Raw genomic sequence first — 6000 nt, forward strand, 5'->3', positions numbered from 1 at the left:
AGCAACCTAAGTGTCCATCGACAGAGGAATGGATAAAGAATATGTGGCACATATATACAATAGAATATTACTCAGCCATAAAAAGAAACCAAATTGAGTTATTTATAGTGAGGTGGATGGACCTAGAGTCTGTCATACAGAGTGAAGTAAGTCAGAAACAGAAAGACAAATACCATATGCTAACACATATATATGGAATCTAAAAAAAAAAAGGTTCTGAAGAACCTAGGGGCAGGACAGGAATAAAGACGCAGACATAGAGAATGGACTTGAGGACACAGGGAGGGGGAAGGGTAAGCTGGGACTAAGTGAGAGAGTGGCATGGACATATATACACTACCAAATGTAAAAGAGATAGCTAGTGGGAAGCAGCCACATAGCACAGGGAGACCATCTCGGTGCTTTGTGACCGCCTAGAGGGGTGGGATATGGAGGGTGGGAGGGAGACACAAGAGGGAGGAGATATGGGGATATATGTATACGTATAGCTGATTCACTTTGTTATACAACAGAAACTAACACAACAATGTAAAGCAATTATACTTCAATAAAGATGTTAAAAAAATAAATAATAGGACTTCCCTGGTGGCGCAGTGGTTAAGAATCCGCCTGCCAATGCAGCAGACACGGGTTCGAGCCCTGGTCCGGGAAGATCCCATATTGCAGAGCAGCTAAGCCTGTGAGCCACAACTACTGAGCCCGTGTGCCACAACTACTGAAGCCCGTGCGCCTAGAGCCTGTGCTCCGCAACAAGAGAAGCCACCGCAATGAGAAGCAAGGGCACCGCAACGAAGAGTAGCCCCAGCTCACCGCAACTAGGGAAAGCCCAGTCGGTGCGCAGCAACAAAGACCCAACACAGCCAAAAATAAATTAATAAAATAAAATTAAATAAATAAATAAATAAGAAAATAAAGTAACACTTTGGGGGGAAAAAAACACAGAAAACATTGGCTATATTCCCTGTGTTACAATATATCCTTGTAGTTTATTTATTTATACATAGTAGTTTGTACCTCTTAATCCCCTACCCCTATTCTTGTCCCTCCCCAGTGATAACCACTAGTTTGTTCTCTGTATCTGTGAGTCTGTTTCTTTTTTGTTAAATTCAGTAGTTTGTTGTATTTTTTAGATTCCACACATAAGTGATATCATACAGTATTTGTCTTTCTCTGTCTGACTTATTTTACTTAGCATAATACCCTCCAAGTCCATCCATGTTGTTGCAAATGGCACAACTTCATTCTTTTTATGGCTGAGTATTATTTCATTGTATATATGTACCACATCTTCTTTATCCATTCATCTGTTGATGGATACTTAGGTTGCTCCTGGAAATGCTTTTAAAAAGAAATTCCTGATGTTAAATTATTTCTTTATAATTAATCCCTTTCTTTATATAATAGCAAAGAATGTGTGGAAAAGCATTGTTAATTTATTTTTCCAGTTATTTGATTCCAGATAATATATATCAAATATGTTTAAATCCATGAATTCACAATGATGCCGAACAAGCAAAAAAAAAAAGACAGCAAAACAGTTAAACTTGAATCTGATCAAAAGTCCAGATTTAGGGACTTCCCTGGTGTCGCAGTGGTTAAGAATTCTCCTACCAATGCAGGGGACACGGGTCCGAGCCCTGGTCCAGGAAGATCCCACATGCCGCAGAGCAACTAAGGCCATGGGCCACAGCTAGTGAGCCTGCGCTGTAGAGCCTGCAAACCACAACTACTGAGCCCACGAGCCACAGCTACTGAAGCCTGCTCACCTAGAGCCCATGCTCCACAACAAGAGAAGCCACCGCAATGAGAAGCCTGCGCTCCGCAACGAGGAGTAGCCCCCACTCGCCGCAACTGGAGAAAGCCCACATGCAGCAACGAAGACCCAACGCAGACAAAAATTTAAAAAAAATTTAAAAAAAAAACCCATTCTGTTGCACACGATAGGACCCCTCTTCCTTTAAACTTTGCAGTTGGAATAAAGTCTAAATCTATAAAACAAGATACTCTCAATAAGCACAGTAAGTGTTTAGCAGCTGTGCACATTTAGGCAAAACCATTTCGTTTGTGGAATCTGGCTCTTTTCCCAGAAAACAATGTTTGCATTTCACAATGTAACAGAACAGGAAGAGTGTGAACTCTTGTTACATGTAGATTCCTTGTGCTCCACTCAGATTTCCACATTTCCATTGTGGTCTGGTGTGAGAGTCCAGCTGTGCGTTGGTGGAATGACTCATTTTTCCACCAAGATGCATATTTCTTTGAATCCCAGGGGCCATTGATTGGTGTGAAAGAGCAGTCAGCACAGACTTGGTTCCTGGATCCATCATATGACTTAAGAGATATGATTTAGTTTTTTTGCATGGGCTTAAATTGAAAGAGGCAATTCAACTATTCAGATAATTCATACTCCAAAACCTTTAGTGTTTACAAGTGGTTATTAAGAGCAGCTACTTGATACCACAAGGAAATATAAAGGAAACAGAGGCAAAATTATGTCCTTTGGGTGTTTAATAATCTGATCAAGGAAACAGATGCACAAGAAGTATAAAGATTTCCAAATGAGTAGATGATATCCAGCACAAGTGTATGTAAAATATATCCATCAATGTTTAGGAGCCCTAGAATAATAGAGTGATCAAAATGGAAAGAGGAAAATGGAAACTTTTTTTCTGTAATTTACAAAAAAATTTTTTTAATTAATTAATTAATTTATTTATTTATTTATTTTTGGCTGCACTGGGTCTTCATTGCTGCACGCAGACTTTTCTCTAGTTGCGACAAGCGAGGGCTACTCTTTGTTGCGGTGCACGGGCTTCTCATTGCGGTGGTTTCTCCTGTTGTGGAGCACGGGCTCTAGGCGCTCAGGCTTCAGCAGTTGTGGCTCACGGGCTCTAGAGCGCAGGCTCAGTAGCTGTGGCACACAGGCTTAGTTGCCTCGCGGCATGTGGAATCTTCCCTGACCAGGGCTCTAACCCGTGTACCTTGCATTGGCAGGCGGATTCTTAACCACTGCACCACCAGGGAAGTCCTAAAAAATTTTTAAATTATTTAAAATTTACAGAAACGTTTCTTTAAGTACAAAAAGATTATTTTTTTCTGAACCATTTGAGAGTAAATTGGCAGCCTGATGTTCCATCACCCCCCAAATACTTTAGTGTGAATTTTCTACAAACAAGAACATTCTGATACATAACCACAGTACAACCATCAAAATTAGGAAATTGATATTGATACATACCACCATCTTGTTTTCAGCAACCTATCAAATTTCATCATTTGTCCCAGTAGTGTCCTTTATAGCTTAATGATCCAATCTAAGATCACACTTTGAATTTAGTTGTCACATCTCTTTTGTCTCCTTCAATCACGAGAATAGTTCATCTTCTCCTTGACTTTCATAACATTGATGTTTTTGAAGATTACAGGACAATTATTTTGTACAAGATTATTCAGTTTGGGCTTTCTGATTTTTTTTTCATGATTGGATTTAGGATTTTATCTTTGGCAGGAATAGCATGAAAGAGAGGCTGCGTTCTTTTCATTGTATCCTATCAGGTGGTACACAATTTTGATTTGCCTTTTGCTAGTACTGTTAACTTTGATCACTTAAGGTGATGTCTTTCAGACTTTTCCAGTATAAAGAAGTTACTCTTTTCTTCTTTGTCACGTGTATTTTGTAGCGTGGTATTTTGAGATTAAGTAAATATTCCATACTCCAATTTCTCAAATAGTACCAACTACCAGAACTCACCCAATATGAAATAGATAGTTTGGATAGCTCTGTAACTGTAAAGAAATTTATTTTGTAATTTAAAAGTCTAAAAAAAAAAAAAAAAAAGGTAATATCCAGGTCCAGATGGTTTTAGTGGAGACTCTACCAAACATATAAAGAAGAATTAACACCAATTCTACATAATCTTTCCCAGAAAGTAGAAGAGAATCCTTCCCAACCCATTTTATGAGACCAGTATAACGCTGATATAGAAAACCAGACAGGGACTTCCCTGGTGGTCCAGTGGTTAAGAATCCCCCTTCCAATGCAGGGGACGCGAGTTCAATCCCTGGTCGGGGAAAAAGATCCCACATGCCGTGGGGTAGCCAAGCCCGCACGCCACAACTAGAGAGAAACCCACGCTCCACAATGGAGAGTAGCCCCCGCTCGCCGCACTAGCGAAAGCCCACCTGCAGCAACGAAGACCCAACACAGTCAATAAATAAATTAATTTAAAAACATGCTGAGAGAGGAGTGGCCAAGATGGCAGAGTAGGAAGACCCTGAGTTCACCTCTTCTCATGGGTGGACCAAAATTATAAAGATTTACAGAACAACTATTGATGAGAAAGACCAGAAGACTAGTAGAAAAGATCTTCTACAATTAAAGATATAAAGAAAGAATCACAGTGAGACGGGTAGGAGGGGCAGAGACACAGTATAGTCAAGACCCATACACCTGGGTGGGTGACCCACAAACGGGAGGATAGTTACAATTGCAGAGGTTCTCTCCAAGGAGCGAGGGGTCCAGGCCCCACATTGTGCTCCCCAGTCCAGGGTTCCTGCACTGGGAAGATGAGCCCCTGGAACTTTTCGCTTTGAAGACCAACGGGGTTTACTTTTGGGAGAGCCAGAGGACTGTAGGAAATAGAGTCGCCACTCTTAAAGGGTGCACACAAAATCTTACACCCTCCAAGACACAGGGAAGAAGCAGTAATTTGAAAGGAGCCTGGGTCAGAACCACCTACTGATCCTGGAGAGCCTCCCAGAGAAGCAGGAGGCATCTGTAACTCACCCCATGGACATAGACACTGGCGGCAGCCATTTGGGGAACTCATTCTCCCATGAGGACCCCAGTGCTGGCAAGATCCATTTTGGAATCCTCTCTCTAGCTTATTAGCACTAAAACCTCGACCCACCCATCAGTGTGTCCGCACCAGTACTGGGACAACTCAGACCAAACAGCTAGCCAGAAGACATAGACCCACCCACCAGCAGGCCAGCTTCCTTAAGACCCTCTGACCCCCATATGCCCCAGAACCCAGCCCTGACCCCGGTGGGCCGGCACTAGCCCCAGGACCAGCCTCATCCACCAATGAGCAGGCATCAGCCCCAGGACCCCTGGGCCCTGGCCCCGCCCACCAGTGGGCCAACACCAACTCTGGGACCCACAGGACCCTGCAGTCAGAGACCCCAGGACCAGCTCCACACACCAGCAGGCTGGCAGTAGCCCAGTACCCCCGGGCTGATGCTCAAAGATGCTCAAATAACTCAGGAAGGGGACTTCCCTGATGGTCCAGTGGCTAAGACTCCGAGCTCCCAATGCAGGGGGCCCGGGTTTGATCCTGGGTCAGGGAACTAGATCCCACATGCATGCCGTAACTAAGAGTTCACATGCCACAACTAAAGATCCCACACTCAGCAACAAAGATCCCACGTGCTGCAGCTAAGACCTCGCACAGCCAAATAAGTAAAACAAAACAAAACAAACTCAGGAGAAGTAAGAATGAACAGAGTGAGAAGTTAGAAATTTTTAACAAAGAGTTAGAAAATATAAAGAAGAACCAAATAGAGATGAAGAAGATAATATAAAGAAGAACCAAATAGAGATGAAGAAAACAATAGCTGAAATTTTAAAAATACGCCAGAAGGAATCAACAGTAGGTTAGATGATACAGAGGAATGAATCAGCGAACTGGAAGACAGAGTACTGGAAGTCACTTAAACTGAACAGAAAAAAGAATTTTTAATAAATGAGGGCAGATTAAGAGATCTCTGGGACCATAGCAAGCCTACTAACATTCACATTATAGGAGTCCCAGAAAGAGAAGAGAGAGAGAAAGGGTCAGAGAACATATTTGTTCAACGTTACTAATCATCAGGGAAATGCAAAGCAAAACCACAATGAAATATCATGTCACACCTGTGAGAATGGCTATTATCAAAAAGGCAACAGATAACAAGTGTTGGTGAGGATGTGAAGAAAAGAGAACCCTCATGCACTGCTGG

This window comes from Balaenoptera borealis (genome assembly GCF_965194805.1).
Source record: "Balaenoptera borealis genome assembly, chromosome: 20".
Lineage (NCBI taxonomy): Eukaryota > Metazoa > Chordata > Mammalia > Artiodactyla > Balaenopteridae > Balaenoptera > Balaenoptera borealis.